Source organism: Mesocricetus auratus, unplaced genomic scaffold, assembly GCF_017639785.1.
Source record: "Mesocricetus auratus isolate SY011 unplaced genomic scaffold, BCM_Maur_2.0 Super-Scaffold_100022, whole genome shotgun sequence".
Lineage (NCBI taxonomy): Eukaryota > Metazoa > Chordata > Mammalia > Rodentia > Cricetidae > Mesocricetus > Mesocricetus auratus.
In genome coordinates, this window is record NW_024429203.1 from 14,896,056 (window position 1) to 14,919,314 (window position 23,259).

General features: G+C 46.1%; 1 long non-coding RNA gene across 1 annotated transcript; it reads right to left on the bottom strand.

Annotated features, from left to right (window-relative positions):
- Nucleotides 1-4,226: 4,226 nt before the first annotated feature.
- Nucleotides 4,227-9,409, bottom strand: LOC110339254. Its single transcript, XR_005870439.1, has 3 exons — nt 8,438-9,409; nt 5,945-6,196; nt 4,227-5,513 (listed from the first exon to the last, which is right to left on the bottom strand). It is a non-coding gene; the product is annotated as an uncharacterized LOC110339254 (long non-coding RNA).
- Nucleotides 9,410-23,259: the final 13,850 nt, after the last annotated feature.

Genomic DNA, 23,259 nt, shown 5'->3' on the forward strand with positions numbered 1-23,259 from the left:
GATTCCATTAAGGAAAGTGTAAAGGGAGCCTGCACTCCATAATTTAAAGTTTTCTCTTTAAGTTGTTTTATATCTTTAAAATTTAAAGGGTTATGACAGCGAAGGACCTGCCCAGAATTGTTCGGGTCTGGAGCTTCTATTACCAGGGCCACCACCGGGCAGCATTGGACCCCTCCTTTGGGTCTTCCATCGAGGTCCAAGGAGGACTGGGTTATATCATAGGAGGAGTCTCTTTTTTCAGAGTATGGAGAAGGGTTTCTCTCCCTGTCCTGTCTTTTCTTAATTTGAGTCTTTTTTAGTTCTTTTTTAAGGGCTGCAATCTCAGCAAGTAACCGTTCCTTCTCAGACTCTGACAAGTCTGAGTCTGAGCTACTTCCATTTTCTAGGTCTGACAGATGATGATATAACCGATTCTGACTGGAGTCCTTCTTTTTGGGTCGCGCCCGGAGATCTCTACCCGTTTTTTTTTGTTGTTGTTGCTAAGAGACTTCTCCTCATCCTCACTAACAATGGAGCCTCTAGTTTCAGTCAGGGTCTCTTCAGATGGTTCATCATCACCCTCTGCCCCTGAACTCAAGGAGGCTTGAGTCTCAGTCTCTTGTAACTCTAAAAATGCCTCGTTTGTATCCTGAACTACCTGGTGGTGACGAACCTTATCTGTCAAAAGTGCACCCCTCACTAATCTCCATAAGGAGAATGTGGTAGGGGGCAAGGACTCAGATCCCTCTTTTTGTAAAAGTCTATGAAGATCACGGTGAACCTCCTCCCAATCTGGGATATTTAAACTTCCCCCCAGTAATGAACCATGGGCTCACTCGTTCAATCGATTTTAGAAAGCCTTCTAGGGTTTTAGACTTGACTGCAGTCTCATGTCCTTTAAGTAACTTTTTAAATTGATACTGTAATGATTCAAGCTTCCTGGAACTATTCCCCATCGTTTCTTTACCCCGTCCACATACCTCGCTTTCACGATCTCGGTGGGACCTCCAATTGCCGCATCTGCTGCACAGCCTGTGTCTGAGAACGTGCGGAGGGTGTCAGGGATTGACAACACAGAGACTTGTTCAACGATGTAAAGAAAACTTTAAGCAGGCCCCAAAAAGGCTCAAGAAAAACTTCCCAAGAAAGGCTTCCCTCCAGAAAAGCTTCTGCTCTCCCCTCTCCCCTGGCTGGTTCTGCTCTGACACCAAAAACTGATCTGGGTGTGTCAGAAGAGGCGGTTAGTCTTTGAACAAGGTCGAGGTCAGGGTAGTTCCCGGGGGCAAGCCCTTTCCAGGAACTTATTGCCCCGGGCATTGTATTGTTTTTAGTAAACATGTTTTTAGTAAACATTGTCATACAGCTGCCTACTCCCAGGCCGATGGGGAAGTGGGTCTCTGCTCAAGGTCTGGTGTCCCCACAGGAGTAGACAGCTGTTTGCTTTTGTTCCTTTTTTTAAATTAAAAAAAATTATATACATTGGTGTTTTGCCATGGGTGTCAGTCAGGTCCCCTGAAACTGGGGTTACAAACAGTTGTGAACTGCCATCTGAGTACTGAGAATTGAACCCTGGTCCTATGAAAGAACAGTCAGTGCTCCTAACTGCTCAGTCATCTCTCCAGCATGTTTTTTTAAAAGATTTATTTATTTCAGAGATCCACAACCAAGAAACCAGGCCCAGCTCCAGGAATCCAGTTAAAGAGAGGAAGGAGGGAATATATGAGCAAGGGAAGTCAAGATCATGATGGAGAAATATACAAGGTCATAGAAACCCATGAGCTCTAGACCAACAACGATAGACTCCCGGAGAGCAATCTAGGTCTTCCATTTGTGGGAGACAGTTGTGAAACTTGGATTATCTGAGGGGCCCCTGACAGTAGAGTCATGATATAAATCTGATACATGAATCAGCTTGTTGGAGCCCGTTCCCTATGGTGGGATGTCATGCTCAGTTTAATGCATGGGAGAGGGGCTTGGCCCTGCCTCAACATATTGTGTCAGACTTTGTTGACTCCTCATGACAGCCCTTACCTGTGAGGAGGAGTGGACTGGGGGTAGGATGTGGGGTTTGAAGGGGGTAGTAGGAGGGGTGGGTGGGAGAACTGTGGTTGAAATGTAAAATGAAATTTAAAAGAATAAATAAATTATAGAAAAAAGATTTGTTATGTACACAGTGTCCTGCCTGCATGTATGCCTGCATGCCACAAGAGGGCACTAGGTCTCATTGTAGATGGTTATGAGGGACCCATGGTTGCTGGGAATTGAACTCAGGACCTCAGAAAGAGCAACTAGTGCTCTTAACCACTGAGCCATCTCTCCAGCCCCTGCTTTTGTTTCTAAGTATTGGGAGCCCTCTAGGCTCAAGAGCTCCTTTGGTGAATGAGAGGTTTGCAATTGACACTGAGGTTTCTTTTCCTAGATAACTCTAGCTTGTGTCAAGTTGAAAAGGAAGTGGGGAGGGGGAAGGAGGAAGAGATCGAGGGAGGGACAGAGGGAGGGAGGGAGGGAGAGGAAAGCAAAGCAGATGTTACTTTGGGTCTCAACTCCAGCATCCACACCCAACTCAGCCTGGCCGAGGACTCTTGTCCCCATGGTGCTTGCCTGTGCCATTCTTCGGCGGCTCAGTGGGTCCTTTCTCTTTCCTCTCTTGCAGTAGACAGCCTGTAGGGCAGCCCCTCAATGGTCCCCATCTGCTGGTATTCACATTTTCACACTTGCACTCTTGAGTTTGGGTGGGGTCCCAGAATAGATTAAAGGGGCTGGAATGTCATTTCTTTGCCTATCTGAGATTGTGGCTCACGTCTTGCTAGCTGACTTAGTTTTTGCCCTTCCATGAAGCAAGTGAGCATTCTGGGGAGTCACACAAGCCATGATGAAGGCTGTCTCAGACTGGCAGTCCCCAGGGATTGAATCCTGCCAACAATTCTTCCTCACTTCAGCCTCAGATGAGACCCTAACCCTGGCCCCAAACTGCCTGTATCCTTGTGAGAAGCCTGGATCAAAGGGCCTAACAATGCTGTGCCTAACCCGGATCAAGATAGGCTGGGGCACGATGACCACATGTTGCTTGAGCCACGTGCATGACAGTAGGTAGGCAGTTTTCACATTAGTCCATGTGGTTTGTGCAGGTCCAGGAACAGCTCCTGTTCTGAAAGCCTGATCCCAGACTTGGTGATATTCAGACATGAAGAGGCAGGGAACAATGGGAAGTGGTTAGGTATTTAAGAGGGTGTGATGGCTAGTTCCTACGTCAACTTGACCCAATCTAGAGTCATTTTGGAAGAGGAAACCTCAATTGAGAAAATGCCCCGCCAGATTGGTGAGTAGGCAGGCCAATAGTGCATTTTGTTAATTTTATTGGTGAGGGAGGTCCTATCCTGTTATGGGGGGTGTTATCCCTGAGCAGGTGGTCCTGGAGCACATAAGAAAGCAGGTTGAGCAAGTTTTAAGGGCAAGCTGTTAAGCAGCACCCCTCCACGATCCTCATTAGCCCCTGCCTCTTGGCTTCCTGCCCTGTTTGAGTTCCTGCCCTGACTTCCCTGGATGATGAACTGTGATGTGGAAGGGAAATCAACCCTTTCCTCTCCAGGCTGCTTTTGGCCATGGTGTTTTATCACAGCAATAGAAATTCTAAGACAGCTAGATTAAGTTTTTTTCTCTCTCTCTCTCTCTCTCTCTCTCTCTCTCTCTCTCTCTCTCTCTCTCTCTCTCCCTCCTTCACCCTCTATCCTCCCTTGTATGGACCCCATCCCTTTCACTGTGTTATAGCATCTTCCATGAAGCCTTGTCAGACTCAACCAGACACCACCACTATGTTCTTAGACTGTGAAGAAAATGGACTTCTTTCTTTTAGAAATTACTCAGCCTCTTATTTTTTTTGGTCTTGTTTTTTGGAGATAGCTCTGGCTATCCTGGAACTTGCTTTGTAGACCAGGGTGTCCTCAAACTCACAGAGATCTGCCTGCTTCTGCCACCCAAATGCTGGGATTAAAGGTGCGTGCCACCACCGCAAAGCCTGATGTTTTGTTATATGTCAGAAAACAGACTAAGACCTTCTTAATTCCATGACACTTTATCTATTGAAAGGGACCTGTTTCCTAGACAATGAAATGTTTCTAGATATTGTGGCTTTAATGGCAGTAAATTGTTATCTGCCGTAGTGTACATCCTTGGGAAATAAGGAAATCAGTAGAAACTAAACTATTTTTTTAAAAAAGATTTATTTACTTATGTATTTTATCTATTTTTGTTTGCATGTATATCTACATCTCAGAAAAGGGCATCGGATCCTACAGACAATTGTGAGCTGCCATGTAGATGCTGGGAATTGAACTCCAGAACTCTGCAAGATCCACCAGTACTCTTAACCCTTGAGTCATTACTCCAGGCCCATTGACCCTGGAGGAATTCTATTCATTTTTGTTCTGTCCAGAACATGTCTATAGAGGGCTGATGAAAGCCCCAGGAAAGGATCTTACAGTGATCCTGTTTAACTAGTGGCACCCCAATTCCATGTGTTGATACTAGGGATTGGAGTGATGTTGTGAGTCCATAGGCAAGGCAGTCCCACCATGCAGATCTCAAGTCCAGACTCATGTAAGACCCAAGCCATGTTGACATGCTCATTTAAAACAAGAATCATGCCTTCCTGTTTGATTTAAAAATGAACCTCTCTTTTGCACTCTTGTACATTTGTAATTCTGCTCTATGTGGGGCATTCTGTTACAACACAATAAAAACAGACTATGGAGTGCCTCAAAAAAGAAAGAACAAGAATGTGTATATCCTGGCCTAAGTGGCATCTGTGAGAAGTGTCTTATAGCTGAACTACTGAGCCATCCAGAGAAATGTGACTGCTTGGTAAGCCCTAGCATGGGAAGACAGGATCTGCCAATCCGGTAGGGTTTATGGTAATAGGCAAGAGAAAAAAATAGGGCTGGTGAGATGGGCCAGTGGGTAAAGGCACTTGCTGAACTAACCTGCTTCCCTGAGTTTGGTTTCCCAAACCCACATCTAGGTAGGAAGCGAACCCACCCCTTCAAAACTCTTTTCTGACCCCCAAATGTGCACCATTGCACATCAGCCTACCCACAATCATGCATACAAACAAAATATCAATTAAACATTTTAAAATAGGGAAATAATAATATTCTACATTTCACTGCATCTTATTGCACAGTGGAAACCATTTCATATTCTTTGACATGCAAGCCTGTAGTGAGTAATAACTCAGTCAATGTTTGCTGATTCACCCGATATAATCACTTCTAAGATTGGGTTAATGAAGGATAGCAGACTCCATCAACGGTGACTGCCACCTACATTTAAGGTTTGGCAGAAAGAATGGATGCAGTGTTGTCCCTGTGGAGAAAGTTTGTGCTGAGAACTCAGAAGGAGGAATTCAGGCAAGAGAATCCAGGCAGAATAGGCCTCAACTTGCCATCAAACTGGCAAGCGGACTGCCTCTCACCTCGACTGCATCCAGAGGCAAACATCTTAGTGACATCTTGCTGCCTCCTGGGGTGCCCAAGAGTCTAAGGAAAAGGAAGATCACAGTCATCATGCAAGGCAAAGGACGTCTCAGTCATCATACAGGAGCCTGCTCATAGGTAAATTCTATTTCCTCCCTTGGAAATCATAATTAGATGCAAAAAAAAAAAACCAACCCAAAACCAACCATCCCATCTAGGCCATAAACCCAATAATCTCATTGCATGGATTAAAAGACAAACCAAATCATTCAAACAAATGAAAACCTTGAGATTCATGGGTGAGGACGTAGCATGAGTGGTAGACTATTTGTGAGGCCCTGGGATTGATCTCCAACACCAGGGAAAAATAAAAATAAAGAGTATCAACAAAGTAACAACAACAAAAACAAGTTGCAGAAATTTGAATAGACTCATCCACAGTCACATAGTCAGTTGGTTGCAAGATAAACTAGAACAAAGTACCCTCTCCTTACCACTCCCATACTCTGCCCTTGACAGACAATTTGTAATCACAGGACAGTTTATAGCTGTGGATGCCATATCAGCAGGGGACTTCCCACATTCTGGGGGTGAAGCCCAGCTGAGAACAAACATGGGAGTGCCTGGGATACTGGCCCATCTTCCTGCCTTCCCTCGAGGCTCTACGAGTTGGGAGTTCATCAACAGCACGAGGCATCTTGTTCTGATTCTCTTGTCAGGGCGGTCCTGGCAGATCTCTCCATTTCCTGGAAAGGAATAAGCTTTTAATCTCTGAGCTCAAATTCACTTTGGATGGGAGGTAAGAGAACTGAATCCCTCCAAAGTAGATCTGTCTTCTTCCTTCTTTCTTATGTGTCCAGCAGTGGAAAACTAGGGGTTCTGTCCCTGTAGCCTTGAGCAGCCTTGAGCTGAGATCCAGGGGGCAGCAAGAACCCAGGCAGAGCCAGATTCCTTCCCTCAGCCCTGTCATCACAGCCTTGGACTCCCAATGAAGAGCTTGGAGCTCTTTGTGTACCACTGCCTGGATCTTGAAAATGTTTTTTGCTCACTCCCTGCTCCCCATGTTGGGTCTCATATCAACTCACCTCTTCTAAGAAGCTCTGTTGACTCTCTGCTGGGTTTTGAATGTGCCCTCCCAAGTCTACGTGTCCAGAATATTAATCCCCAAATTCCTATGTTAATATATCTGGAGGTGGAGCCTTTGGAAAGTAATTACATTAGGTCATAAGGGTATAGCCTCCACAATGGCATTAGAGATTTGTAAAACAAAACAAACATAAAACCAAAGAGAAGCCTCTGGTGGCATTCTAGCCCTGTCTTCCATGTAAGAAAGCCCTGATTAGAAGCAGCTGAAGCTGACCCTATGTTTTTTTACTTCCCAGAGTCCAAAACCACAACACACACACACACACACACACACACACACACACACACACACACACACACACACACACACACATGCGATGTGTATGGTTTTGTTTTGCATGCTTGTCTGTGTACCACACGCATGCCTGATGTCTCCACTGAGGCCAGAAAAGGATATCAGCTCTCCTGGGACTACAGTTATAGTCAGTTGTAAGCCACTATGTTGGTGCTGGAAGTCAAACCTGGGTCCACTGGGAGAGCAGCCAGCTCTCTTAACTGTCGGGTCATCTCTCCAGCTGCCCATCTCTCCAGCTGCTCTAGATAGGTTTCTTTTTTTTTTTTTAAACAAATTTGCAAATCTTTATAAATCATCCAGGTAGAGACATTGTGCTATAGCAACAGGAAGTTGATTAGACATTCCTCTGGTTCTGGATTAGTTGTTTTTCCTAGGTGCACCTATAACACTAGCCCATTCCTAGCCCTACCAACTGGGCTGTGATCGCTTGCTTACTTAATGTGTAGCCTTCTTGCCACTCCCCTGGCTGACAATGAGACATCCTTGTAAGAAAACAGAAATGGGATCTCAGCTCTCAGGTCAGGTAGATAACTACAGCACCCACCAACACTCTGAAGACAGTTTCTTCTCTCTCTCTCTCTCTCTCTCTCTCTCTCTCTCTCTCTCTCTCTCTCTCTCTCTCTCTCTCTCTCCTTTCTTTTCTCAGTGCTGGGGAATTGAACCCAGGACCTTCTGCACATTGAGCAAGTACTGCTTTCTAGGTTGGGCACTTCCTGTCTAAGGCCTTGCCTGAATGGTCCTGCTGGGACTCTGAGGCATCTTTGTCTGCCAAAGCAAGTGGGTGTTGGAAGGGTTTTAAAGATGTCACCCTGGGCATTTAGCTAGGCAGGTAAAGGCCCTTTTTGTCAAGCCTGGTGACTTGAGTTTGAACCCTAGAGTTGACACAGTAGAAGACAGCCAACTCCTTCAAGTTATCACCTCCCCACCACACATACACAGTGGCACCCGTGTCTCGTGGCACACCTATACTTACATAATACGTGGGTGCGCACGCGCACACACACACATTCACAAATAAATAAGTAGATGTAATAAACAATTGTAAAGATGTCATCCAACTCTCAATGACTTTGAAAGTGAGGGCTGGCCTTGGGAAAACGAGGGACTGACACTGCACGGAGAATAAATGGGTCCTGTGGTCAGCAGACCAACTTTGTTCCTAGGGCAGGGTTCCTCCCCACAGTACCAAAACCAAGGACCAAGCATCCAGGATTCTCCTGCCATCACGCTGAAGCAGTCTCAACTACCCCAACCAGGGGGGCAGGGGACAAAAGAAGCCAATTGTCACTTTGTTCTTCATAGAATGTGAAGTGCCCGGCTGTGTCCTTTTATTTCTGCCCCTTTCGGGGCCAATGAATATTGTCTGCTTGTCTTGTACTGGATGCTGTATAGTGTCCACCTCATTTACGGACACATGTTTATCAGACACCGAGCAAGGTCACCTTGTCAGTAAGGAAGCTAAAGCTTATGTGGCTTTGTCAGTGGGAAAACTTGGACGAGATTCTGGCCTCGGATCTCAGCCTGCTCCCATGATCCTTTTGCTTACCTCAATGCCAGCCCCAGAAAGACGGGTCCTACCTCCTCAGGCCTTCAGGCTGATGGCTACGGAATTTCCGCTTGAACCCGGATGAGATATGGGGGGTGGCAAAAGATCCAACAGGCATGAGGCCGACTCCAGGGGCTGGCAGTTTTCTTCCCGTGCCACGTGAAATTTTTCCAAATATGGGGAGCCATCTGTTGATGATGTGAGAATTGGGCAACTTCCACCCTCATCATTAGCTTGGCAGCAATGGAAAGTGAGTCCAGAAAGAGCCCTTGTGTATCGTAGAGGAAATTCAAGCCGTATGTTTCTCATTCATATACTCTTAAGTCATCAAAATGTTGGTTTTAAAAAGGCTTTTGATGTCCAACTTGTTTTCTGCTTTTTTTTATGGGGGAGGGAGGGAGAAGTCACGATTCTTTGGCTGTAAATTATCCAGTTTGGGAAAGTTGGGGATGGTTCCATCACCTCAGATCCCAGAAGTCTAGAGGGAACTCCAGGTAGGGGTCTGCCTTAGGAACAGAGGCAGAGACATTTGCTCTCTTTCAACAGAATGTAGCTTGAGCGCCTCATTAGTGCTGAGCATGGTAGCAGGTACCAGGGACCCACAGTAGCCTCTGAATCTGAATCCAAAGAAGCAACCCCACATGAAGAAACTTCACCTAAGAGTAGTTAATAGGCTCAGAGTCACCTATGCCACAGGTACAGTCATGTGGGATGCTTTGCTCTGCCGTGTATTCTTAACCTTTCCTGCCTAGAGGAAGAAAATGAGGACGAGGAGGAGGAGGCATGAAAGGAGAAGTTGCCTAGCAGGGAGAAAGGGAAGAAATCTGCACAGAGGAAAGAACGCCTGAGAAGGTTCAAAGAAGGGATGAAGGCACAGAACATGGCTTATTTCGTTTTCTATTGCTGTGACAGGATACCCAAAGCTGGGCAATTTAGAAAGAAAAGAGATTTATTTAGTTCACAGTTTTGGAAGCTGTGGTGGTTGAATGAGAATGGTTCCTAAAAGCTCATATGTTTGAACGTTTGGTTCCCAGTTGGCATAACTGTTTTAGATACACGTGGAGGTGTGGCCTAATTGGAGGGGATGTGGTCTTGTCAGAAAAGGTGTGGTCTTGTTGGAAGAGGTGTGTCACTGGGGTGGACTTTCAAGTTTCAAAAGTCCAAGCCATCCCTGTTAGTATGCTCTCTTCCTCTTTGCCTTGTTGGTGTTGACTCAACATGTAAGTTCTCAGCTACTGCTCCAGCACCGTGTCTGCCTGCCTGCCTGCCACCATGCTTCCCATCACAGCCATGGATTAACCCTCTGAAACTGTAAACAAGCCCTGACAAACTCTTTCCTTCCTTCCTTCCTTCCTTCCTTCCTTCCTTCCTTCCTTCCTTCCTTCCTTTCTTCCTTCCTTCCTTCCTTCCTCCTTTCCTTCCTTCCTCCTCCTCCTCTTCCTCCTCCTCCTCCTTTTGATAGGGTTTCTCTGTGTAGCTGGCTGGCTGTCCTGGAACTCACTCTGTAGACCAAACTGACCTCAAACTCACAGAGATCTACCTGCCTTTGCCTCCCAAGTGCCTTGTCATGGTGTCTCGTCACTGAAATAGAAACATAATTAATAAAGAACCTAAGTACAAGATTAATCCTATGTGCTTGGCTTCTAGTGAGCATCATTTCACTGTATTACAATATGACAGGTGTCATCATGGTGAAAACAATAAAATCTCTCCTCTCTCTCTCTCTCTCTCTCTCTCTCTCTCATCTCACTGTGTATCTAAGGCTGGCATAGGGCTCAAGATCCTAGCCTCCAGAATGCTAGGATTACAGGTATATGCCAGCACTCCCAGCTACAGTCTTGTCTCTTAAAGATTCTGCCTACAATCTCCTAGCATCCCCACCCAAATACATGAGTTTCAAGTGAATGGACTTTTAGAGGAAGGTTTCAAACCACATCCAAATCATGGCAAAAAGTCAGTGTGGTAGAGGATAAAAGGGAAGCCAGAGGTGAGGCTTTAGAGACTGGTGAGGGCCAGACTGCCAGGGCCTTGGCCCCAAGGTAGAGGGGTCATCTTAACCCAAGAGGAGAAGGGCACATAGTTTAGTAACTCTTTGGGTTAATCTGTTATAGAGCTAGAGTCGAGAACCACAGACTAAGGTGGTGGTAGGCAAAATGGTGGGAAGACTTTAGGTTTTATTTTATAGGTTTTTGGTGTCATTGATTGCAGGGTGGGCAGGGAGAGGAGAGATGTTTAGGATGCATGAGCCAAAAGTGAGGGATGTCAGTGGAGAAGCCCAGGGGAGGCCTTCAGCCACAGGCTGCCAGGAGGGAGTGCTGTGTAGGCGCTTCTGTTGTATTTCCATCTGATATGTGAGCTCAGCTGGGACCTGAAGGTTTTCCAGGACCTTAAAATCCAGGCTTTTCTTCTTATTACCCAAACAGCTTAATCAGTGTGTTTGCAACACCACCCTGATAGAAATGAAACACAGAGTTGCCAAGAGGACTGAGTGCCTGGATCTACTGGAGAATGTTTAGATATTTTACTGAAGTGAGTTGGGACTTCCAGGATGGACAGGCACTCTCAGATGAAGAGGGACAGACATCTAAATCATGTGTGGAGAACATGTTGAGTCTAGATAATGGTGAAATGTTCAGACTGGCAGCGACTGAGATGCCTGGTGGTGGCAATACGGCTAGAGGGAGTGGGGAGCAGGGATAGCTGATGAGAGCTGAGGAAGTCAAGCCAAGGACCCAGATCTTAAGGATAGCACTTCTCAAGCCTGCAATTCTCCTTTCACAGCATCAGGGCGTTGCCTTCTCACACCAAAGGCCCGTTGGAAATTTTCTCTAGTCTCCTGTCCTTACGGACCACCGTATCTAGGCTGTCCTAGACTTTGCTATGCTTGAAGCTTTTATGTATTGCTTTGAGACAGGGTCTTGTGTAGCCACAACTAGTTTCAACTTGCTAGGTAGCCAGTGACAGCTTCTCTATTTTCTGGTTTTTGTTTGTTTATTATTTTGAGACAGGGTCCGTGAAGTCTAGGCTGGCCTTAAATTCACTACGTAGTCCAGGATGACCTTGAATTTCTGATCCTCTACCTTCACCTCCCAGTATTAGCTTATGTGGTTTATGTACTTGGTAGCAAACCCAGAGCTTTGTGCATCCTGGATAAGCATTCTAGCAGCTCAACTATGTTCCCAGTCTTTCGCGAAGCATTTTAAAGGAGACCTTACAGCCTTACTGGGTCACTCTCAACTGGCTCAAAAGGCATACTTCTAATTTTTTTTTATCCTCAGTTGCAGCCTATTTTTGTGGATTCTTCAAGGATTGGAAGCAGTCATCGTCTGCTGCAATGTTCTTAGGCAATCACCAATGGAAAGCATGCCATGGACTCCCAGGATGTGAAGTCTGTAGCCAAGAAGAAAAAGTATTAAAGACACATTCTTTGACCACAACTTGTTCATATATGAGTGTAAGGAAAGGACGGAAGAAGACCCATGCAGGATCTATTTATAATCCTAGCACAGGAAAGGCAGAGGGAGATGGATCCAAGTTCAAGGGCAGCTTTCTCTCTGGTCTGGGAAGTTCCTTGCCTCTCAGAGAGCACTTACCCCAGGACTTTAGCACTTACTGGTTTCCATGTTTTCCTCTCTGATGACAGATTAAGTTCTTCAAATAAAACCACAAGGGAAAGGGTCCTTTTCCTCTCTGTGTGAATTCCGGACCCCTGCCTCATGATCTACCTCATAACGGGTGTTATGTTAACGAATTTGATGCACAAAAGTAAGACAATGAGTTTCCTTTAGACGTTCAAAAGACACAGGGATACCTGTGGGTCAGAAGGTCCAGAAAGTTTGTCAAGGCACTGGAGTACTTACTAGATGCTTAGTTTCTTGGAGTGGGAAATAGGAACCAAAATAATGAAGTTGGAAAGCGGTAAGTTGGGGAGGAGAAAGGACTCTCATAATCAATCCTGGTTAATGGTTAGCAGGTGGCAGCCCACAGCCCCTGCTCTCCAACACGAAGCACAATGGGTTCTCCGGGACACAGAGACCATGGGATTTTAAAATTTGAGACCAGGTGCTGGGGCATGGGGATGCTGGTTCATTCTGACACTGGAGTACCAGATGACTGTTTTTGTTTTTTTTTTTTTCTGGAGGCTCCCTGTGCCCCCTTCTGGGTCAGTCCTTTCCCTCTCACTCAAATTAAAACAGCTAATTTTAGACACTTCCTGATTACTCCTAGCTGGCTCTCATTAGCAGATTGAAAACGGGTTGCAGCCTCAGCTGGAGAAGAAACAACTTTCATTGGTCCTGGTCTGTTTTCCATCTCCACGTTGCTGTTGATGTTGGCTGCCTTGGAACAAAGCAAAATGAACTCCTTCCAAAGAGAGTGGACCACAGGCTCTTGGCTGGGAGCCTGAAGCAGTGGTGAGGGGTGAAGGAGCACATGTCCGAGAGAACATGACCACCACTGGTGGGCAGGCACGTGTTTTGTTCATATTCCATCTCAAAAGTGCATAGGCATTTATTTTTCATTTATATATTCATTCAGTGTTTCAACTTAGCATATACCAGGCTCTGAACTGACCCCCTACTCCACTTACCATATTGCAGGGTCTAAGTACACAAAAGTGTTCCATGAACGCTTGCTGCTAACCAAGGTCTCACAGTCAGTGAGTACCATAGACTAGCAGATGACCACCATCTCATGTAATTCATGTTGAGGTTCAAAGGAGAATGCACGACAGATTAGCAACACCAGCACGGTATCACAGCAACTGACTTCCATTGTGTCCTTACCTCCCAGATTCTACCTAAGGGTCTTGCATCTGCTAACTCACTCAAGAACCCAATGAACACAGAAGAGGGCCATGAGACTCAGTAGGGAGAGGGCAGCAGGGAACAGAGAGATTAAGATAAGAGAAGTTCTTTTAGGCAGTTGGAATGCAAGATGTACTGCTTAGTCTTTTTTGTCAGCTTGCCACAACCAAGAGTCACTTGTGAAGAAGGAGCCTCAACTGAGGGTTGCCCGGATCAGACTGGCATGTGGACAAGTCTGTGAGAAACTGTCTTAATTGACTATTGATGGGCAAGGGCTCAGTCCACTTTGGTGCCATCTCAGGGCAGGGGGTCCTGGGCTGTATAAGAAAACTAGCCAAGCAGAAGTTGAAGGGTAAGCCAGCATGATCTCTGTTTTAAGTTCCTCCCTTTGGTTTCTGCCTTGGCTTGCTTCAGTGATGGATTTGGGGCCTGGAAGTGAAAGCCAAGAAAGCCTTTTCCTCCCCAAGGTGCTTTTGGTATGTGTTTATCACAGTAACAGACTGAAAACTAGAACAATGTGCAAAGATGTGGAGGTGTCAAGTACAGAATTTGGGCATTGATACAACTCTCCCCCCATTTTTTTTCTCTTGCCATGGAGAAAAAGGTTCATGTAAATATTTGTCGTTGGCCATGTCTCTTGATTAGAAGGTAAGTTTCCAACATCTCCTGGGCATCTTAAATGCTTTGAAAATGATCTCCAACAATGCCCTGGTAGATTTGCATCTTTAGTCAACAGAACAACTGTGAGGAACCTATTAAGGCTCTTCCTCTAACTACCACACTCTCTTTCTTGCTGCTTTTCCTGTTCCCACAATGGATCTCAGCAATGTTGGTCTCATTTTTAGTCTGCTCTAGATTCTCCAGGCATTGCTCTTCTCCCTCTTCTAACAGCTTGTTTCCTAGTTGGTAGATCATTCACGTCTTTCTCCACTCTCCTCTTTCAGTTCCAGTAATCATGTGACTGTTCCCAAGAAGGATATGTAGTCAACAAATACAAGATAAATCACCACCATCCTCAGCAGGAACAGCGTCCATCATCATTATCACCATCATCATCCTCAACAGTGGGTGCATCATCACCATCATCATCACCATCAGTATCACCATCATCGCTATAATCAACATTACCTTCTCTGTAGCAGGAGCAGCACCCATCTGCGTATGACTAGACACCGCAGAGCTCAGCACTCCCTTGTTCCCTTCTGTTGGACAATTTGGTGTCAGAGTCAGGACTAATTAAATGTATTAATGGAAGACCTAAATGATAGCATGGGAGCATATAGGAGAAAAGAAAATGCTGGCCTAATTTGGGTTATGATGGGCTACTTCTGGAACAAAAGAGACATTAAAGACTCTGAAAAAGACATTAAGGTCCTCTCTAGTAACTTTCCCATCCCTAGTCAGATAACAAAGGAACCATGGCACTCCTGGTTTTCACTACTACTTTTCAATGACTTGAGGCATCAAGATCAAGGCAACATGGCCCTTTCTCTTTTATACATCTTTTTTTCTTTTCTGTATACCTTTTCTCCTAAATCAGGAGCATAGAAGTTGGATAACAGGCATCTATCCGGAGGGGAAAGAACAGTGCCTCTCAAGGAAACCTCCCTAGGCCTTGTATTTTGGGGGCTATAGAATGATCTCCATTAGAGCACTTGAGGCCTAGAGCCCTTCTTTTTTAATGGGAACAAGAGACTTGTAAATATCAATGCCAGACTCCCTTGGAAGCTCCTGGCTCAGTTTTCTCCTCTGGGCTCCCTGCCATAGGAGTGTCTCCCAAACAGCTCTCCCTCCTAGCAGCCTCCTCCACAGGATGACCTCTGGTTGTGTTGGGCACCCTGGGCCTGGCTTTCCTGCAATGTCATCCTGCTTGGATTAGTATCTCTGGGACTCAAGACCTTCTGAAATGAGTTCAGAGGTGCTAACCCAACATGTTGTGGAAAGTCTAATAGGAAGGTGTTGGGACACTCCCAGGCAGTCTTTATTTTGGACTGTGAGCTTCCATGAGTTGAAAAACCAGATGTTCAGTTGTCATCTCCCGGTGTCACCTTTCTTGAAGTGGATGCTGTCACACCTAGGTTCCTCTATTGCTTGTGGGGCCTTTCTCACAGTCCCATGAGTTCCAATCAGTTTTCTAGGAGGCTTTCTTTCTCTGGCTCTAAATGAGGGGGCTCCTGACCCCTCTTCTCATATCTTCCCGTTCTAGTCAACCTTCTCCTGTGTCTAGAGTTCATGGACAGAGACCTACAGGTGAGGTCTATACTGGGCTGAAGAAATCTACCCCACACTATCAGGAAAATCCGTCAAGAGAGTTTTGGCCATTTTAATTAGGAAGGGCAGCTGGCCTCTTGCTTTAGTCTCCTACTCCACCCCCAGCCTGACTTACAAGCTGACTCCTTGAAGAGAGAAGCGAGGGAAAGGGGAGGGGTGAGGAAGAAGGAACTACTAGCTTCTAGTGGGCCCCTTGCGCTGAATCTTCTTTCTTCCTCCAGGCTTGTAGGAGAAGGTTTCTGATGGTGCAGTATGACTCGTGGGAGTTGAATGAGGAGCAGTCTCTTTCCCCTGTGTTTTGGAAGGTGACTCTTGGAGCTGAGACTGGGGGCCAGACAGCCCCATTCTCCACCTTTGACGTGAAGTAATGGAGTGGGAATAGTTGGGAGGCTGCTGAGAGCCCTGGGGGCTGATCACACTCAGGTTGTCTCACAGGGCTCCTGGACAAGACTGTCTTCCTCCTGGTCTTCCCACAGGGACAGGACGATACTGCTTTGGACGGCCCTGAAAAGAGCTGTGTGATAGCACTTCACATTGAGACCCGAGGGGTCTTAGCAGGGTTTGGTGGCTCAGATAGACCTAGAGTTTGAACTTAAGCATAGCAATGCCTGGAAAGGATGCTGCTCTCAGTGAGCCCAGGCTGATGTGACAAAGCTGCAGACTGGAGGAAGTCAGTGCGACAAGGACAAGCAGCTCCGAGCAACCCCCACAGTCAGATTTTGAAGATTTCTCTCAAAAGCCAACTCAGAGGAAGCCAGAGTTGGTGGGTGTGTCTCCACGTTGTATGAATGATCTGAAGACCCTCTGGGGGTGCCCTTCTCTGTTTTCTCCCTGTCTGCCTGATGCTGTCTCCAGATGTATCTGTACCGTTTGGGCCTCACTGTCTTGAGGACCTAATTATTGGGCCCTCCAAGAAATTTTAATTGAGTATTTGTATTAAAAGTAGGAGCCAGAGCCTAGGGCCCTGATTAGGTGTGAGGAGCCGCCCTCGCTATCGCTATTGCCGTTAGAAGATGGCGCTGACATCCACTGTCAGTTGGAGTTAACTGTCGCTGTCAGTTAGAGTTAACTGTCGCTGTCAGTTGGAGTTAACTGTCGCTGTCAGTTGGAGTTAACCGTTTAAACTGTGCCTCTCCCGTGACGTCATCTGGGGTGATGTGCAAACCACCAATCCCGGCTCTACACATCTCACTCGGAGCTCCTAGGCTTATATAAGGGGCTGGGTTTCTTAGCTTGGGGTCTCCCTCTAAGAAGCTGATCATCTATCTCTCAAGATGCATTAAAGCTTTACTGCAGAAGGATCCGAGTGTTCTGCGTCGTTCTTGCTGGCGAGACGGTAGCGCGGGACATCTGGTGCCGAAACCCGGGAACTCTTCAACATCGCCGGCGCCGCGGGAGACCCCTCGGAAGACGGGGCGGATTCAGAACTGCAGGGACGTAGGTTCAGAGAGGTATGCTTTATCCTGAACAACCCTTTTCTCGACTTTGGCCTTAGTTTGTCATCACCGTGGGACGGGTCAGTGGAGGCTTTGGTGCTAGTCCTGTTTGTCCTTCTCCTTCATCGTGGCTGGTGCTGACAGAACGGCGCTGTCCATCTGGCGCTGTCCATCTGGCGCTGTCCATCTGGCGCTGTCAGTCTGGTGCTGTCAGTCTGGTGCTGTCAGTCTGGTGCTGTCAGTCTGGTAACGGAGTTGAGCGCGTTTTTAGATAAGCTGTCAGCGCGATGGGGTCGTCACAGTCAGTGGTTACAGCCTTACAGACTGTGCTAAAACAAAGAGATCTTAAAATTGCACCACGAACACTTCAAAATTTTGTGAAGGAGGTAGATAGAGTGGCACCATGGTATGCTTGTTCCGGGTCCCTCACTGTGGCCTCATGGAACAAGCTAGGTAAAGAACTAGACAGGAAGCATGCAGAAGGAGATCTCTGCTTAGGTACCAAAGCCATTTGGAAGCTAGTTAAAAACTGCTTGGAGGATGAGGCCTGTCACCCTGCTATAATAGAAAGTCAGGGAACCTTAGAGGAAGTTCAGGATAGCATGTCAGAAACTGAACGGAGTGAGAGAATGGGAGCTCGCAAAAGAAAAGACATGTCTAAGAAAAAAGGCCCTCCCAGGAAGTTAAGAAAGGGGAGAGAAAGAAGGGAGTTATCATTCACCCCTTAACAAATCTAAGAAAAAGAAAAAGCCAGAATCTAGTCTATACCCTGCAGTAGAGCTAGAAGCCTTGGAGCTAGATAATTCTGATTCTGACACTCTGGATTCTAGCGAAGAAGGTGGTCTAGAGGAGGAGGTGGCACGGTATGAGGAAAAAAGATATCACCCTGATAGACACCGGCCACTGAAAACAAAAATGAATGTGAGGCCACCGCCTATAAATCCGGCGGGCTCACGCCCCTCAGCGCCTCCGCCATATGAGCTTCGGCTGAATACTGGTACTGACTCCTTTTTACCTTTAGAGGAACGGAGAAAAATACAAATGGCTTTTCCAGTATTCGAGAATGTGGAAGGCGGAAGAGTACATACCCCCGTAGATTACAATCAAATTAAAGAATTGGCCGAATCCGTTCGTAATTATGGGGTCAATGCTAACTTTACCACATTACAGGTGGAAAGGCTTGCTAATTTTGCCATGACTCCCACTGACTGGCAAACGACAGTGAAAGCAGTGCTTCCCAACATGGGACAATACATGGAATGGAAGGCGCTCTGGTATGATGCAGCCCAGGCACAAGCTAGAGTTAATGCCACGGCTGAAGATGAGAATCAGAGGCAGTGGACATTTGAAATGCTGACAGGTCAGGGTCAACATGCCCTTAATCAAACCAACTACATCTGGGGCGTCTATGGTCAGGTGTCGGCCGCCGCTATTAAAGCATGGAAGGCCCTCACAAAAGGGGAGAGTCCAGTGGACACCTTACAAAGATTGTCCAAGGACCCCAAGAGCCATTTTCAGACTTTGTGGCCAGAATGACAGAGGCCGCCAGTCGCATCTTTGGTGATTCAGAACAAGCTATGCCCCTGATTGAGCAACTTGTCTATGAACAAGCAACCCAGGAATGTCGAGCGGCTATCGCCCTCGCAAAAGCAAAGGTTTACAAGATTGGCTCAGAGTGTGCAGGGAGCTGGGGGACCCCTAACCAATGCAGGACTAGCTGCCGCCATTTTACAAACGCACAGGTATAGAGATTTATCTAATCGAAAAGCTTGTTTTAATTGTGGGAGAATGGGGCACCTTAAGAAAGATTGTCAAGCCCCTGAAAGAACAAGAGAATCGAAGCTTTGCTATCGTTGTGGTAAAGGTTATCATAGGGCTAGCGAATGCAGGTCAGTCCGGGATGTAAAAGGGAGGCTTCTGCCCCCTATTGAAGAATCCAAGGTACCCCAATCAAAAAACGGGTCACGGGGCCCATGGTCCCAGGGCCCTCAGAAATATGGGAACCAATTTCAGAAAAGCAATCAAGAGGAAGTAGAGGTTTCCGAGGAACCTCCGGAATGGACTTGCGTGCCGCCTCCGACTTCTTACTCATGCCCCAAATGAATGTTCAACCGGTCCCAGTCCATTCCCCTGGACCTTTGCCCCCTGCCACCATTGGGCTTATTCTGGGCCGTGGCTCCTTAACTTTACAGGGACTCATTATATATCCTGGGATTGTTGACCCATATCATAAAGAGGAGATTCAAGTTCTCTGTTCTAGCCCTCGGGGTGTATTTTCTATAAAGCAGGGAGATAGAATTGCACAACTGGTGTTGCTGCCCTCCCTCGGGGATGGAGAAACCTACACTTTACAAAAAAGGGCTATGGGATCTTCTGGAAGTGATTCAGCCTATCTGGCTATACCCCTAAATGAGAGACCTACAATAAAATTGTTAATTAATGGAAAAGAATTTGAAGGGATAATGGATTCGGGAGCAGACAAAAGCATTATTTCACTCCATTGGTGGCCGAAGTCTTGGCCCACTGTTGTTTCATCTCATTCTCTACAAGGTCTTGGATACCAGTCCTCTCCTGCCATCAGTGCCTCAGCCTTAACCTGGCGGGATGCTGAAGGCAAACAGGGATGTTTTACCCCCTATGTGTTGCCACTCCCTGTAAATTTATGGGGACGAGATGTGTTACAAGCCATGGGCATGACCCTAACTAATGAATACTCCCCCAGGCATCAGCCATTATGGCAAAGATGGGGTATACAAATGGTAGAGGCTTGGGTAGGCAAGAACAAGGCAGAATAAAACCCATTACACAACACGGAAATCGGGGTAGAAAAGGACTGGGTTTTATTTAGGGGCCGTTGAGGCTTCACGACCCATACCATGGAAAACAGAGGAGCCGTTATGGGTCTCTCAATGGCCTCTATCCTCTGAAAAATTAGAGGCTGTCACAAGATTAGTGCAAGAACAGGAACGGCTGGGGCATCTAGAGCCTTCTACCTCCCCATGGAATACACCAATTTTTGTTATTAAGAAGAAATCTGGGAAGTGGAGATTACTCCACGACCTGCGGGCCATTAACAATCAGATGCATCTTTTTGGCCCTGTTCAAAGAGGCCTTCCTTTGCTTTCTGCACTTCCTCAAGATTGGAAGCTTATTATTATAGATATTAAGGATTGTTTCTTCTCTATTCCACTTTACCCACGGGATAGACCAAGGTTTGCCTTCACTATCCCTTCTCTTAATCATATGGAACCAGACAAGAGATTTCAGTGGAAGGTACTGCCGCAAGGCATGGCCAATAGCCCAACAATATGTCAGCTATATGTGCAGGAGGCTTTGGAGCCAATTAGGAAGCAATTTACATCTTTAATCGTTATCCATTATATGGACGATATTCTTATTTGTCACAAAGAGTTAGATGTTTTACAAAAGGCTTTTCCCATGCTGGTGGCTGAATTAAAACAGTGGGGATTAGAGATTGCCTCAGAAAAGGTTCAAATTGCAGATACAGGCCTCTTTTTGGGCTCAAAGATTACTCCCAAAAATATAGTTCCTCAGAAAATAGAAATTCGCAAAGACCACTTACAAACATTAAATGATTTTCAGAAACTTCTGGGAGATATAAATTGGTTGAGGCCCTTTTTAAAAATTCCATCTGCTGATCTAAAACCCCTCTTCGATCTCCTGGAGGGTGAGCCTCATATCTCCTCACCCAGAAAATTTACCCCTGCCGCCCACCGAGCCTTACAGATGGTGGAAGAGGCCTTACAGGAAGCACAATTACAACGAATTGAGGAGTCACTACCTTTTAATCTGTGTGTTTTTAAGACAGCTCAATTGCCAACTGCAGTCCTGTGGCAACATGGACCATTACTTTGGATTCATCCAAATGCTTCCCCTGCTAAGATTATTGACTGGTACCCTGATGCTGTTGCACAGCTCGCGCTTCGCGGAATAAAAGCAGCTGTTACACATTTTGGCAGGGATCCTGATTCCTTGATTGTGCCTTATACTGCTGCACAAGTTCAGACCTTGGCAGCCACATCTAGTGATTGGGCAGTTTTAGTTACTTCCTTTTCAGGACAAATTGATAATCATTTTCCAAAGCATCCAATTTTACAGTTTGCCCTAAACCAGGCTATAGTGTTTCCACAAGTGACAGCTAAAGACCCACTCCCAGATGGGACTGTGGTGTACACTGATGGATCAAAAAACTGGTATGGGAGCTTATGTGGTCAAGGATAGGGTTATATCTAAACAATATAATGAAACTTCACCTCAAGTTGTAGAATGTCTGATAGTACTGGAGGTTCTTGAGGCTTTTCCAGGACCCCTCAATATTGTATCAGATTCCTCTTATGTGGTTAATGCAGTTAATCTCCTTGAGATAGCTGGAATAATAAGATCCTCCAGCAGAGTTGCTAACATCTTTCAGAAGATACAAGCTGCCTTGTTAAATAGGAGATTTCCTGTTTTCATTACCCATGTCCGAGCACATTCTGGACTCCCAGGTCCCATGTCCTTAGGGAATGACTTAGCGGACAAGGCTACAAAGCTGGTGGCCGCTGCCTTGTCTACCCATGCACAAGCAGCAAAAGAATTCCATAAGCGCTTTCATGTGACGGCTGAGACCTTGCGCCGTCGTTTTGCTCTATCCAGGAAAGAGGCTAGGGAAATTGTTACTCAATGCCAGAATTGCTGCGAATTCTTACCTACTCCCCACATGGGAATAAACCCACGTGGCATTAGACCATTGCAGATGTGGCAGATGGATGTTACTCATATTCCCTCTTTTGGAAGGCTTCAATATGTTCATGTTTCTGTTGACACCTGTTCTGGCGTAATGTTTGCCACACCCCTAACAGGGGAAAAGGCCTCATATGTGATTCAACATTGCCTTGAGGCCTGGAGTGCTTGGGGAAAACCCAGAATTTTAAAAACAGACAATGGACCAGCATATACCTCTCAAAAATTCCGACAGTTTTGTCGGCAAATGGATGTTACCCATCTAACTGGCCTACCTTATAACCCTCAAGGACAGGGCATTGTGGAACGTGCCCATCGTACACTCAAATCATATCTGATTAAACAAAAGGGGAGTATTGAGGATGTTCTACCCTCGGTACCAAGAGTTGCTGTATCCATGGCACTTTTTACCCTTAATTTCTTGAACTGTGATGCCCAAGGCCACACTGCGGCTGATCGCCACAGTTTAGAGCCTGATAGGCCAAAAGAAATGGTAAAATGGAAAGATGTCTTGACTGATCTCTGGAAAGGCCCGGATCCTATTCTTATAAGATCCAGGGGAGCTGTGTGTGTTTTTCCACAGGAGGAAGAAAACCCCCTGTGGATCCCTGAAAGACTCACTCGAAGAGCTCCTTCACAACTCCAGAATAAGAAGGATGGAGGCCAAGTGGGTGATGAAGACTCTCCTACTCGGGATGATGGTTCCTAGTATGATGGGAGAGTTACGGTGGGCCATCATGTCTACCTTCCCCTACCGATGCCAGTGATGCAGAATGCCCAGGTGTTCCCTAGATTTTTCACAAATAATAGAGAGTTGGGGCTTGCCTTTTTGCCTTTAGATCCTCAGATACAGAGTTTTCAGGATGAGAGAACCTTGTCATTAGTAGGAAGCTTGTGCTTTACTGTGATTTCTTCATTAAAGGATAATTTTATTCATATGGATCCAGAAAGATCTAATGCTAATCCTTTTGAATTAATGGAAGCTGTACTGATCTTTCTCCTATGATAGTGAGAAGGGACAGATTACTTTTGATTGGAAAGGGGCATTAGGCAACAGTCTGAGTGAGGGACAGAGCTCTGGATCATCTGATTGGTCCTCCTCCAATGTTAAGTATACCCCTTTTAAGAGAACTAATTATTCAGCTGCCCTTTATTTGGGTTGTGAGTAATGATACCTTAGGTAAGAATCAGAAAGAAATAAATTGTTCTGCTTAGAATTGTTTTTATGCATTATGCTGGGATGCTATTAAGCACCCTTTTGCTTTGGTAATGCGCATGCCTCGATTTATTCCAGCTCCTGTTGAGGCGCCAAGTAATTTGAGTTTGTTTAGGGAAAAGCGAGATTTTTGGGATCTCTGCTATTATTGTGGGCCTGATAGCCACCGCCGCGGTTACTGCTTCGGTTACCGCCTCGGCCCTTGCACTTTCTGCCACTGTGCAGACAACTCAAACCATTAATGAACTATAGGCCACTGTGACCATGGTCCTAGATAAACAGGCCACTGCCAATTCTCAGATACAAGGAGGCCTGATGTTGGTAAACCAACAGATTAATTTGGTTCAGGAA